This window comes from Berghia stephanieae, chromosome 1 (genome assembly GCF_034508935.2).
Source record: "Berghia stephanieae isolate SIO BIC M18660-M18661 chromosome 1, UCSD_Bste_1.3, whole genome shotgun sequence".
Taxonomy (NCBI): Eukaryota; Metazoa; Mollusca; class Gastropoda; order Nudibranchia; family Aeolidiidae; genus Berghia; species Berghia stephanieae.
The window spans coordinates 49,765,916-49,781,774 of NC_088360.1; the positions used below are offsets into that span (position 1 = coordinate 49,765,916).

Here is a 15,859-nt window from a genome sequence, read left to right on the forward strand (position 1 = left end):
GCTGTTTTCCAACTGTAGAGATTGTAAACACAGTGTTGACATCTTCTCCATCTTCCTCTCTGTCGAAGACTGGGTCGGCACTTGCAGGAAGTCTGCTCAGTGCATCAGTGTTGCCATGGTGAGCTGTCTTACGATATTCAATTCTATAGTCGTACTGACTTAGTGTCAAAGCCCATCTGGCCAGGCGGTTGGCAGCTAAAGCAGGTACTGGTTTTCTTGGACCAAAGAGCGACAATAAAGGCTTGTGATCGGTGACGAGTATGAAATTGCGACCGTAAAGAAATTGATGAAATTTACTCAGCGCAAAAATGATTGATAACGCTTCCTTCTGAATCTGACTGTATCTTCGCTGAGTATTGTTCAAAATTTTAGAAGCATTGGCAATCGGTCTTTCACTACCGTCTGGGAAACGATGGAATAACACGACTCCGATTCCAACATTTGATGCGTCACAAGATATACCCATGTCGAGAGATGGATCAAAATGCACAAGAATTGTCTCGTCACAAAGAAGTCTCTTCGTATGTTGAAATGAAAAGCTGTTTGTTCTTTAGCTGTCCATTTCCATTTAACTTCTTTCTTGGTTAACTGATAGAGGGGCTCTAAGACAGTTGCAAGATTTGGTAAAAATTTCGAATAAAATTGTATTTGACCTAAGAACGATTTTAGGCTCGATACATTGGTGGGTGGTGGCATTTTAGTGATTGCATCAACCTTTGTGCCTTTTGCAATGCCGTCTTTTGATAGTAGATGACCCAAGTACTCACACTGTGATTCTGCGAAAGAACATTTTTGGAGATTACAACGAAGTCCCTTATCATGAAGTCGCTGTAATAATCTTCGCAGATTGTGTAAATGATCGGTGGAATCCTTGCCACTCACAAGGATATCGTCGATATAGACTGCGACACCTGGAAGATCCTGAGTCAGTTGATCCATTATTTGTTGAAAATATCCGGGAGCTGAACTGATGCCAAAAGGTAGTCTCGTTTGAAGGAGAACACCTTTATGCGTGCTGAGTGCGAGGCGTTCTTGCGATTTGGTGGACAACGGGATTTGTGTGTAAGCCTCGGCTAGGTCGATTTTGGAAAATCCGTAGCCTCCTCCTAACTTGCGCATGAGGTCCTCAGGTAACGGTATCGGATATCTGTGAGTTTCCAATTGCGGATTAACTGTAACAGAGTAGTCTCCGCATACTCGAATTTTCGGTCTCTCACCACTGATTGTCTTCTTTTTTATTGGCACAATCGGTGTTCCAAATTCGTTGAAGGATGTAGGTTTCCAAATACCCTTTGCAATACCGGCATCCAAGCTCTTGTTGAGGTCGTCTTGGATCGCATAGGGGACGGAACGAGGCTTGTGAAACACAGGCGTCACATCGGCTTTAAATTTAATGTCAAGTTCAAAATCTTTCAATTTACCGAGTTCTGGTTTGAAGACATCAGGAAATTCTGCACACACTTGTTTACATGCCTTTTGAAGATGTGACATGTTTGTTGCGGGCTTACTACGAACAGATTTTACTTTTTTCGTTTGAAACAGTTCATCTACTGAAACATTGAGCATTTGTATGGCAGAACGTCCTAATAAGTGTAACGGCATAGTGGTGACAACAAAGTTTATCTCGCGGCACGTATCGTTCACAGACACCGGCAAGAAAACAGTTCCAATGACGGGGAGTTCCTGGTTGGATGCACATTGATACTTAATATTGGCATTACAGAGTTGTGGTTTGCCAATCCTCTCCCATGTTCTAGTTGAAATGAAATTGTCACCAGTCCCTGTATCTATTTCGAAAACAATTTCATGGTTGGATACAGTCGTAGCTAACTTAAGCGGTGTCACTGAAACGAAATTGACTCGTGACATGCGACGAATCGTGTTGACGTTAGGCGAACTCGACATTCTCTTTTTACGTCTACAGGCTCTTTCGATGTGTCCAGTTTTCTGGCAGAAGCGACAAACGGCTGTTTTGAATTTGCAGTTTTGTATGTTGTGGCGCCCATCGCATCTCGAGCAGGTTTGATTTTTATTATCAAAATCCGTTGTCGGCTCTGTCTGTCTTTCATTCGAACGTTTGATATGCTGTTTGTTTTGACTGCCTTGCTGAATTATCGGAATCTGTTTTCTTTTAGGCTTAATTTTATGGACCTCGGGTTGAACAGATAATGCAGTCTCGTTAGCCACTTTTGAGGCATCTTCTATCTCCGTGGCGACCTCGATGGCTTTGTTAAACGAAAGCTCGTCCTCCTTGTGCTTGAATAGCGCTTCAAGAACAGCTGTGTTGTTAACTGCACACATGAAACAGGTACGCATAGCTTCATCCAAGGGGTTTTCAATGGATGGGAAATCGCATGTGACAGCGCTCTGGCGAATTCTAGCTGCCAATTCCTGAATAGTTTCGCCTGGTTTCCTCTGGAGGCTCGTCCAAAATTTATAACGTTCTCTGACAACAAATAGTCGAGGGTGGTACTGCTCCATCATATATTTTTCGATATCTGGAAGACTGAGGGCAGTTATCGCCTTAGCTGGTGTTTGTTGACTCGCCATGTTAGTCAGTATTTTGTAAACAACCGGCGATTGGTTGACAAGGAAAACGTCTGCTTTCTTCTCATCAGGTACGGAATGAGCAGTTAAAAACGTATTAAAACGATGCCAGTAGTCGCTCCATATCTCTAAGGCAGGGTCGAATGCGACAAAGCTCGGAATAGCTGGAGGTTTTGGTAAACATGTATTGCTACCGGTCATTAGTTTCATGAACATTTCCATCTGCTTTTCTTGTCGTTCAACGACTTGCTTCATTTGCTCATTTTGCTGTTCAATCTGTTGTTGTAATATGGTTATGAGCTCTTTATTTGACATGATGACTACTGCTGACACGACTATATTATGTACAATAAAGGTACGAAGATAGGACGCGAGCGAAGGGTAGTAAATTATTGACGAAATATAACTATAATTACTCACCCAAGCGTCCGACTGCTTGGTTGTATGAAGACGACGTACCGTTTTGTTTTCTTTCGTGACGTAGGCAGTTGACCTCAGCGCCCACGAGCTGTGGCGGGAAAAAAAGGCGGGAAGGCTTCTTACCACGTGATGGGCGGATGTCCACGAAGAAGGCGTCTTACCACGTGCTGACGACACTGCAGGCAGAAAAGGCACTTGCTCCGGTTTTCTCGGCTGGCAGGTTTCCGTCCGTGGTGTGTTGGCTTTTCGACTGACGTCACAAAACGCTCCAATAGGCTGAAGCGCAGGATAAAGGTAAAAAATCCTCGTCGCCAATGTTGTGTTTTTGACGGGCCTCCAGATTAATATTGTGGAATCACTCAACTCAGAAGCGTTAAGTGATATGTGAGAGAACAGTTTATTACTGTGTATAAGTTAGAGTATATACAAATATATCGCAACAACATTTTAAGAAGGAAAAATAGTATAAGTAACTCAACTATGAAAAGTAAGGAACAAAGAGTGCATCCTTCTCTAGGGCATGCCACTCTGATTTTGTTAAGCACAAATAATATTTTAACAATGGACTTAATGAATAATAACTAATTAAGCTGTAACTAAAATCAATTAGCTAATAACTAAGGGGAGCAACTCTTTCCTAGAGTAACTCTATGTATAAGTCCATAACAATAGCGATATGAATAATAATAATAATAATAATAATAATAATAATAATAATATAATATAATAAATAAAATAATAATAATAATAATAATAATAATAATAATAATAATAATAATAATAATAAATAATAATAATAATAATAATAATAATATAATAATAATAATAATAATAATAATAATAATATAATAATAATTAATTAATAATATATAATAATAATAATAAATAATAATAATAATAATAATAATAATAATAATAATAATAATATAATAATAATAATAATAATAATAATAATAATAATAATAATAATAATAATAATAATAATAATAATAATAATAATAATAATAATAATAATAATAATAATAATAATATATAATAATAATAATAATAATAATATACTAATAATAATAATATTAATAATAATAATAATAATAATAATAATAATAATAATAATAATAATAATAATAATAATATATAATAATGATTAATAATAATAATGATAATAATAATAATATAATAATAATAATAATAATAATATAATGATAATAATAATTAATAATCATAATAAATAATATAATTAATAATAATTAATAATTAATATATATATTATTATTATTATTATTATTATTATATTATTATAATAAAAATAATAGTGATTATAATGATTTAATAATAATAATAATAACAATAATAATAATAATAATAATAATATAATAATAATAATAATAATAATAATAATATTAATAATAATATCTTATAATTAGACAGGTAGATACACACACACACACAGACACACACACACACACACACACACACACACATATATATATATATATATATATATATATATATATATATATATATATATATACAGACAAATTACCTTGTACATTTTGTACTGCTGGAATGAAAGAAAACCTACAAATGCCTGTTTTGCACATCACTATTTTGTTTATTCTTTTGTGGGTCTTTTTTCTCCTCAAAGAATGCTGATAAAATTGGAAAAGCAAGTCTGCTCAGTTTAAAGTTCATGTTTAATTTCAAACACATTTATTGTTTTCGTGGGCTGTTCCAAAGATAAACTTACATTCAAAACTCTATTAACTTTTAATTTTTATATAACCAATCCATCCATTTGTAGTCACCTTACTAAAACATTTATTAAAATCCAAAATAGACGTTCAGCTTTTCAGATTATATATTCATAATATTTATTTAACTTACTTTACAATGTACAGTGCAATGGTAAATAAATAAGATTCCCATATCGTCCAGTATTCTTCGCCTGTGGTCCGTATTAATGACCAACGGAAGCCCCTCAAGCTAAGGAGTTTGAGTGCTATTGAGAAGCTCAGAACACCTTAGACCCTTTCATTCTTTTGTCCCTTTACACATTATAAAGCTTTATCGTTACTATTGGTTACAGGTCGAAGAAAATCCACCAAAAAAGCCCAATCTCTCACTCTCTCTCTCTCTCTCTCTCTCTCTCTCTCTCTCTATATATATATATATTATATATATATACATATATATATATATATATATATATAGCCATCTCTCTCTCCCCCAATAACAAAACAGAAAACAAAAACAAACAAACAACTTGAGAATGGAAAGCTACATGGCCGTCATCCTCTCTAAATCTTAATTTGTGCTCATTTAAAAGGTTTTTTAAAAATCCTCTCTTATGAGCAATTTTGGAAACCAGTGACTTCTTGCTATGGCCAAAATACTTCATATTTGCTATTTTGTTCCAAAATGACAAAGTGCTATCGTTAATCAAATCACTCACTTTAAAGAAAAAAAAACAGCAAACAAAATGGAAAGAATATCGAATTAAAATTCAAACTCACCATCTCCCCATTATGTTTGCTTTTATTCATCTCTTTCCCCCTTTGTTGTGTTTTAAAATATACTTACTTATTCTCTGTCCCGGCTTATTAATATTATAATATCGTCATAGGCTAAAAGCCAGGCATTCACTTTATTTCAATATCGATTGATCTGGCCCAGACAAAGGCCATTAAATCATTCTCTAATCGCTTTACTTCTCAGGTCACTGCCGTGCAATTACCATATATTTCACATCTAGTTGGGGTTTTTTTTTTTTATCTCGTATAGTGTTTATAAATAATATAACCCTATATCTAGCTTATGTCTGTTTTATCTTACATTTCACGTCATCCTGTCTGCTGCCATCTCAACAGTTGCTTTTTTCTTTTCCTATTATTACTTATATTGTGCCTTTTCTTTTACGTTGACTTTCATATTCCTACTATTTCTTTAGCGGGTGTTTTATATTTATAGTGAGATATTTATTCTTCTCCAGGGAACAATGATACAATACCGCTGTAATTCCTGTTTATTCTGTGCAACCCTTTCATCTTCGTAACTTCTTGGACCATTTCCAAAACAAGTTTGATTATTTTTTTACTTCTTTTTTTTTCTATGTCTTTCTTTCATTTAAATTGTTTTCAGTCATTTAAATAAGTGTCTTTGTTTCGATGAGGGGTATTTTATTTTTCTGCACAGCGCGCAACAAAAATTTCTATTTCTATCCGTTTTTTTCAACGTGTGAGGGAACGGCGTGAAGGACGGTTACCAAAAATGCTAACCCTTTCAAAACGGGATTTATACTTATCTAGTTAGAAATGCTATAATGATTAATTTGATTTGATTTCTTCATCATTTAAATTGTGTGAGTTTTATACTAATTATTTTTCAACCATTATGAACGGTAACAATTAGACTATTATAAAATGGAATTTAGCATCAAAACTATAGTCATTATAGCTTTTTGAAAAGTTGAAACTTCACAAAGGTGATATTACTCCTATTCTTTTGGAGCTAGATTGCCAGTTACCTTTTGATTTATTTTACATTATTCAAGTGATCAAAACTAATGAAAACAGCCTTTACCTCAGGATTTCCAAATAATTTATTATTTGAGTATTTTTGTGACGAACGTCTCAAAAACAACTTTTGAACACAACCTGATATAAAACCAATAATTTGAATGATTCCAGCACGCATTTCTATTCATTTGACTAAACAATGAATCAGGACAAGAATAGATTTAATGAAAGAAATCAGAGAGAAACCCCATAAAATTGTTCTTCATTTGAAATTTATTGGAATTTCATTATGGACCACTTTTATCCAATTGTTTACTCTGAAATAGTGATTTCAGTTTCCTGAATAGTATTTCGATATAGACTAATGTCTTTGAATATAATTTTTCTTTCGCTTTTTCAAACATGATTATAAACAATACGTGAAATAAAAACCATTTTAAAACATGAAATAAATAAATCTACCTTCCTCCATTCTGAATTGAACCTCAGACACAAATAAGAGCGAATCAGACGGATACACAATATGAATAACACAAGCATTTAAGTGTTAGAACTATTAAGTAATCTCTATATTGTAATGGAGAAAACTTTTACCGTTGATGTGGCATAAACCTTAAGACAGTGTGATTTGTCGCCTCTTTCCTTTTATATAATTGTTGCATTCGGGTGTTTAATGGGTTATAATTCTAATCATAGACATCCATATAATTTTAAAAATCATTCTGAAACATTGTTTTTAAAAGATATTTATGATGTTGATGAGTCACCCGGGCTATGTCCGCAATACATTTTGAATGATTCATTTGTCAGGCTCCCAATTATTAGGACTTCGAAATTAGAGTCCACTTTGCTATTAAAAGATCGAGCAATATAATGTTTACATAATATACCTAATATACCTAATATATTCCTCCAATAATATAAACCATATTGCGCGTTAATTTAAAAAAATCATATTTCAGTTGACAAGAGACATAATTTTACTGACTTTGAACTCCCTCTGGAGCATAAGGGTTCCACCACAGATCCTGGAACGAACTTGGGTCACCACTTTGTTTACACCCAATGTCACCTTGATAGTCTTCAAATCGACACCAGATTGTTGGTGGCTGACCTCTTTTAATAATAATAATAATAATAATAATAATAATAGATCTTTATTGTCCATAAATATGGCAATTTGTCATTTAGTTACACTTGTTATAATGTTAAACGATAACTAAGATTGAACAGATATTTCACTCCTACTTATTTTCTCTCTCTCTCTCTCTCTCTCTCTCTCTCTCTCTCTCTCTCTCTCTCTCTCTCTCTCTCTCTCTCTTTCTTTCACACGTGCGATATACACAACATAAACATATTCATTTCGTTTTCAATTTGTTACGATTGTGGCATTCGACACCAAAAATTATCATCATTATCAATTGGTCAGTTAATCTTACATTAAATAAATTAATCAGTTAATCAGTCAACGAATCAATCCTTGGTTTTTTCTGTACCATATGAAATATTCAAAATTTTTATTGCTGATGGAACGAACGTTGATTTATACTTGTTAGTTCTACATTTAATCTGACAAAACCTTCTCCCAGATGGTAAAAGACTAAATTCATGGTATAAAATATGTTTTTTATTGTTGGTAATTGAGAATGCTTTCCTTTCTATTGCTTTTCCATGAATTCTTTCTACTCCATCAAGAGGATGGTTTATTATTTTTGATGCCTCTTTGATAGATTTTGAAATTTTTGATTTATCTTTAAGTCGGCATCCTCCAAACCATATGGTGCAGCCAAACGCAATTACACTTTTAATCAATGAGTCATAAACTCTTAACATAGTTTTCTTCCTTACTTGAAATGTTCTCAATTTCCTTAGGATGTATAATCTTTGGGCAACTTTCTTAGAAATTATATTAATATGTTGAGAGAAATTGAGGGAACTATCAATGGTTATTCCTAAATATTTAAAATAGTCAACTATCTCAACATCATCTTTACCGATCGCCACACACTTTAAGTCGTTTTTATTTTTTACACCAAACACCTGTTCTTTCGTTTTTTCAACATTTAATTCAAGCTGATTTTGTTTACACCAATCGTTGACCTTGCGGTCCCATTACAATGCTCTCTTTTTGATGTTGCCATTTTCCCTTCTTTAAAAACCCATTACCATTTCCTTGATTGTAATGAGGTTGTGATTGGCATCGTTCCCATTTGGGGTCATTTGAGACCATATTTTCCAATCGGATGTTCAGACCCTGAGACAAGAGTGATGGTTTTCTGCAGTTTTTGTTCCAAGGTCTTTATTCAGCCCCATGTGTCTGCCATATAAAGTCAGGCTGATTTCACGGTGTTATTGGAAATCTCATCATTTTACACACTAAAAGGTCATTGAAACTCATACTCCGGCATATTGTCCGTGAAAATCGGCCAACAAATTATCATATCACTGGAAGTCATTGAACTTGAATGGCTAAAGCAGGAAATATTTTAATATCAAATTGTGTCTGGTGACATTTTATGAATATCACTGTGAAGTAACAACAGACAATCCTTGATATAAAAACAAAAAACCCGACGTCCTTCAAATGGTCAAGTTGACCACATTGGCATTGAAATGTGATAGTTGCCATTTTCTATGATTGTAATGAACTGGTACAAGTCTGTAAGGAGTTTTCATCATCAAGGAACAACATTTATTTTTGTTATTATAGTACTAAAGAGACATAGAGAATACGTGATGCGAGTATTGGATCTTTTTCATTGCGCAAGTCAACAATCTTTCAGCACAACAGCGCTCCCCCCATAATCAAGTGCGGAACTATCAAGATCTTGCCCCGGTGACTTCTTTTAATTTCCCAATGTAAACAGCACTAAAGTAATTACAACTGTACCGTTGATGATAGATTTACCTAAAGCGGCAGGACCGAGCTCTGAGAAATAAATTTTATCCTGGTTTCTTTGACGCAGTGACATGGTTGTAACTGAAGTATGGAGAGCGCATTTTGGAATAAAGAAAGTAAAAATTTCATTGCGTTGAACACAAACCTAATTTGCAATCAATGTAAAATTAAATATGAAACAGAAATTGATTGGTTATTTTGATGTAAGCGATGTTGGAGGGGATTAAAAAGATTAGAGTATAACAGCTGTGAATACTTTCATCCGTATTCATTATTATTGTAAAGCAATGCACTACATATTAATTTAAGTAAATATAGAAGTGCTTTATGTGATCATGTGCGTATTTCAATCGACATCTGTTGCTGCCTAAGTAACCAATAAACCGACATTAAAATATATTTATTTATTAGTTAGTGCTGAATGGTGAGGAAATTGCCTGCACAAATGATGATTAGATATTACACCAACATTGCAGTTCCCAACAGTATGCTAATATACAGCTCTGACTTACAATGAGAAGACGCCACTCCATTTTCGCCACCAATTGTTACTGTATAATACCGTGGAATTGAGGGAGAGGGGGGGGGGGGATTCTACGACCACTTTTTAACATCTTTATATGATCTGTCTTGACATTGAAATAACATGTCCGATTCTCTTTTGTCTAAGGTAGGGAAGGGTGCAATTAGAGGATGTACATTTTACCATATTTGATTAATAATTTTCAATATGGGAGGCACATAATTTGGGGGCTAGTCTTTGTCACTCCAGCTAACCGTACAACCCTTCCTCGGTTAATAGGTTTATATCAAGATAGCTGACAATAATATTATATCAAAAAGGCTTAGACCCACAAACTTGACAAAGGGATATAAATATTATACCGAAGATTTTGATTTACATCTTTTTGTGAAATTAGGGGTCATCTAAATTTATGGATTTTAATAATATGCCACTTACTACAGCTAGCAGCAGCACGTGAAAATTGTTTGTTGAGCACTCTATAATAGGACTGATATGGAGCCTTTATGGAATGTATCTTAAAATCATAGAGATACTCATAGCTCCATCTGTTTACGTTCATTGATCGCTAGTGAGTTTGAATATTATGGGTACTGTGATTTAAAGAGATATATCATATTACTAGGGCTCAAGTAGATTCTTTAAAACAGGATTGCTGCCTCAAAAAATAGTATAACATTCAAGGTTGCAAAACTAACAACTTCTGTAACATGTGACCGATCAATATCAGATGAAAAAAAATATCTTTCTCACAATGGAAGGGATGTGAAGAGTAGAGGAACAACGTGTTTTCGTTGTTATTCGTTAGAATTGTTATCTACCTCTTAACGCAAAACAAAGTGTGGATACACACAGGTAACGGAATTCGTAACAAACCGGCCCAGGTGTTGTATCTTGCTACTCAACAGATGCCAGTGATCCCCATTACAGAAAAGCAACCTTGACACCCTTGGGGCGTTGAAATAATCGAGATTGTAATGAACAATGACGTATACAATTGACCTCTCAAGCTGGGAACTTCGCGCCCTTACTGGTTCACCCTTTATTTTTAGATGTTAGGTATTATATGAAGAAATTGTATTCCAATGTACCTATCACGTTATAAACATTGCTGTGCATGGAATGTCTCATATTCAGCGAATATAATTCGCCGGGAACTTCCATTAGCAATAATGGATGGGGTATAGCAATAATATCCTGTACGTGATTTCTAACATACCGAAACTATACATTGCACCTTTTATGAGGGTCAATAGTCCCTTTGTACAAAGGTTTATAAAAATTGCACAATCTGGTTAGATTTTTTGGTCATTTTATTGTGTCTTGATTTTTTAAATGTGCAGCGTTTCTAGATGCTATTGGCTGAAATTGTGGAACTTTCATTTTTAATGGCTGTAGATCTTGGAGACTTACTTTTGAGATAATATGATATGAATCCCCGTTTCATCAATTTTTTCATACTTGTGATATCAGTAAAATTAGAAATAAAAAAAAACCCTGAGCATTTATATAGTGCAATATGCACTAAACGTGCTCTAAACACTTTATAATAACATGAATTAAAGTCAGTAGAGAAGTGCCAGAAGACGATATAGTCAATTTATTTTTGCAGTGACATGACTCAAATTTGTACCAGATTCATACGAAATTCCCCACCTGGGTGCTAGTGGAAAGCTCTGCAATCAGCGCCATCCACCACTCAATAAAAAAAAAAAAAAAAAAAAAAAAAAAAAAAAAAAAAACAAAAAAACAACAACAACCCCCTTCTCTCTTTTGTCTTATGGCAACACTCTACTTACTTCATTTCGTGTTATTTATTCAGAGTAGTGCCTGCCTCACTGACTTTTATCAAATCTAATGCAATTTAATGTTCTGTATTGAAACGATGTGCTATGATCTCTTTGGTGAACTATCGTTTTTAAAAAAAATATGTACTCTCTGACTTCATCATCAATTCCTCTTTTCTTTGACTATGACAAAACCTACTTCCTGTTTGAGCTTTTGGAGTAAAATTGTAATTTATAGAGTATGTTTACGTTTATAATGTATTTGAAAAGAGATGAATAACAAAAACAAAAAGCAAGATGTCAAAGGAATATGACATGTTTAAAGAAAAATAAATAAAGTGATAATAAGTCGAGATAAAATGGAAGAGAAAGACGGAATAATTAAAGAAGTAGAGAGACAGAGAGAAAGAAAGAAAGAAAGAAAGAAAGAGAGAGAGAGAGAGAGAGAGAGAGAGAGAGAGAGAGAGAGAGAGAGAGAGAGAGTCGAAGGAATGGTGTGAAAGTTCCATTAGAGACATGCCCAGCAGGTGGTAGGTCAGCAAATGAGATAGCATTATGGTAACGATAGTAGTTTGCCCAAAGGGTAATGTTTTTACTCTTATCCCTTCTTGTTTTACTATTTGCACCAACACAGTCGTGCACTAGCAAAATACATTATTCTTAATTTGGCCAGACAACTCTAATACTAGGTATTCCAAACCGGGCGAGTTAGTTATACTATTAATCGATTTACCAAAATACTCTCCAATCGTCAAACTAACTTACACCTAAGATTTCAGATAAGCCACAAGAATGAAGGCTTTTTGACAAGTAGGTGCCATCTTGATCTAACAATCAATGTTGTGCGTTCAGGTAGAATACTCATAATATCCACCAGCCGGATGTAACGTTCCAACACACAAAATTATGTGTAACCTTAATTTAGTGAGTACTAATCATTAAAATGGCTGTCTAAAACTAATATCAAAGAGCTGAGTGACGTCAATATAGTTCCATCTACATATTATTATTATTATTATGAAGTAATATGGTTACTGGTCATAATGAAAGATAGGTATTGTGTCGGTGTGCAGCAGAAAATCCCCATTGCACCATGATTATTGTAGTTTCTTAGCCCCGTCCCGGACGTAATTATTCTATGCCGAGTGTAGGTGTGATGGCCAGTCTTTGAAGTGAAGATTATGACGTGCGAACAATAATTTCGCCCATCAAGGTAATTCATTCTTGCAGGAACATGAGTAATCAACGAGGCTGGGAGGTAGAAAGATGTTAAGTTTTCTGGAATGTACGACTATTATTTGTCTGGAGTACGAACCCAATTACCTTAAAGTTAAAAAAGTATCCCGCCGTTAAATATTGATTTGTACATCAAGTATTTATTAGCTATTTCGATGGAACTAAATTGACGTCACTCAGTTCTTTATTTTTGGTATTAGACAACAATTTTAATTTTAATTATCATTTCTAACATATTATGTTATAAATCAGACTATAAACGTTTAAGGTTACGTTTTGTGTGTTGATACGTCATATTTTGTGAGTATTTTACCTATATAAATAGCATCAATGGATGGAAAGTCAGAGTTGATAAGTTGAAAAAGACTCTTTTATCACATTTACTCAACACAACCAAGTTTAAAATAAGTACCTGATCAGAAATAGAATTTCATTATTCAAACGAGAAAACGAGAACCTGACTAGAGGCAGTGACGGTATTGTAAGAGTGCTAATACAAAAAGGACGCATACAGGCGACGGGTACTGTTTGTTATGGAAATGTGGTTCATGTGGCCGTCTGGAGGAATAAATAAGTATTTGAAGCGCATTGAGCATGGTATATCTGGAAAACTCTTCATAAACGTTCTTATTCTATTTAGTCATTTATGCCAGTTGTGTATGTTTCACATAGCGATAAATGAAACGAGTGTATCACGGGGTATAAAAAAGCGAAACATTTGTGAGCGTAAGCGTGAATTCATTTTTTTTTCTCTGTTTTTCTTTACTTTAACAAGTTTTCTAGTTATTCATGACAGAAGCTTATTGCTTTATGAAATAAAATTTCTTTCCATTATTTACTCAGAACAGTTGCACGTAAATATATAACGTCACGATGTCTTAGTTCAGAGAACAACTTTGATTTGTTTACGTTATGGATTAATGCGTCATGGTGCAAGATGTTCGCCTCATTAAGATTAAATAGCCTGTTCTGTTTCAGATTCGTTCAGACTTTTATATTTTGTAACACACCGCCACAATCATGCTGTATGCCGAAGTGCACCAGATTGTAAATAAAATAAAATGAAACGTACGATCTTAAAGTTTCTTAAAGATTAAAAAAAAAACAAAAAAAAAAAAACAAACAAACAAATAAAACAACAAAAACTCGAATTCTGACGTTCTATTAGATTAGATTTTTAATTTGATACAAAAGTAAATGACAGGTGAAAATGTGTGGGCGAGAGTGGTGGGGGTTGGGGGGGGGGGGGGGGGGGGGGGGGGGGTACGACATAAACTTTACTCCTTTTTTACGATGCTAGGAATCTGTTTATCAACTATTCATTATACAATGCATCGCTCTACGAAATTGGCACGTTTTATTACAAAACATTGTCCCCTCATGTTTTGGGAAGTCCAAGCCGCTCTTTTTAAGCGATATGCTGTTGACATGCGTAAACTATGTTATGGACATCTATCCATCCATCTATCAATCTATTCATTAATGTATATTTATTTATTTATTTATTTATTTATTTATCTAACTATCTTTCTCGATTTTTCCCTCTTGTTCGCATTATACAAATATATTAAGTTGTATATTCACAATTGTTTATCCAACTATGTGGCCATTGGTATTTTTAAAAACGAATCTCTCCGTATCAGAAAGCCCACGCCATTATACTTAGTCACTGTTTCCGTAATTAGAGGGGATCAAAGGGGACGCACATACAAAAAGAAAAGAATAAGATATTCAAGAAATAGAAAAAAATCTATGTTTATGCACCAAACTGTCCTATTCAGTTTTCAATTCCTCTTTTGGAAAATAACATGCATTAAACTCTAGCAGAACAGGCTTTTGTGATCGACGGAAACATTCGATAGCTTCACGTTCATAAGCGTGAGAATGATTGGTGTTGATGAAAAATAGATGCTTGTAAAAAAACGGACACTGTCGATGAATCTCAGTGGAATGAATGATTGGCTACCAGAAACAGACTGGGAAATGCGAGGTTGGAATTATTCATGGTCTTGCTCACCCACTGTGATAATATTGCCAAATAATGAACATTCATTCTCTTGATTTACGGTTTCAACAGTACTCACAAATTTCCCTCCTGTTCCAATACAACTGACTTGTTTGGTATTTGTAAGAACCCTGAGCATAACTTGAGACATGTTATACTCAAAAGGCCTATACCATATTCTTTCATCACCGTCCACCAGGTCAAATAATTTAACCAACAATAAGTTTTGTTTTTCTTCCATTCTAAATTGTTTTACTTATGAAAAATAATATCCTATATCAAAATGAAAAGTCCACCCTATGTTATAAGATTGTTGACCTGAGAAACAATGAATAAAACCTTGATTGTCTGAAGGCAAAACAAATCTCTTATGGTGTCAAACTGCCCACCAGATCAATCTTACCAATACACAAAACTGTGTGCTTCCTTAAACGTTTATAGTTGATTTCGGTCTAACACCAAGCAAAGCAAAGAGCTGAATGACGTCATCTCCACTCATTGTCTTGAAACTTATTATGAAACGACAAGTGCCTAAATGAACGGAAGATGGGATAAAGTAAATTCAATATAATTATGTTTTATCAGATTGTTAACTGACTTCAATGAGATATCATTGAACTGTCCCCTTTCATCCTGCACTGAGGGTGAAAAATCTTGAAATCAATAGACGCAGACAGGGTTGTACTTATTATCTTATTAATATCATGATGCAGACGTAATAATAGTGGGCGCCGAGCATTTAACAACATACCTTGATCTTTGTAACACTGAAACAAGATACATCCACTTTATGAATGCGGAAACAGCGAAGTTATTAGTTAATTAACTGTCCAAGCATTGTGTGTGTATTCTTGCGTTGATGTTTTTTATAGAACTGGTTAATTTAAAGTCTGAATTCATAATTGACTTTCTCGGCTGAGGATTAGC

The 15,859-nt window shown here is 34.1% G+C and overlaps 1 protein-coding gene across 5 annotated transcripts in view; it reads left to right on the top strand.

The window, feature by feature from the left end:
- LOC144976935 (sodium/calcium exchanger 1-like) overlaps nt 1–15,859 on the top strand; it is a 152,438-nt gene that overhangs the window by 21,383 nt on the left and 115,196 nt on the right. The window lies entirely within an intron of this gene.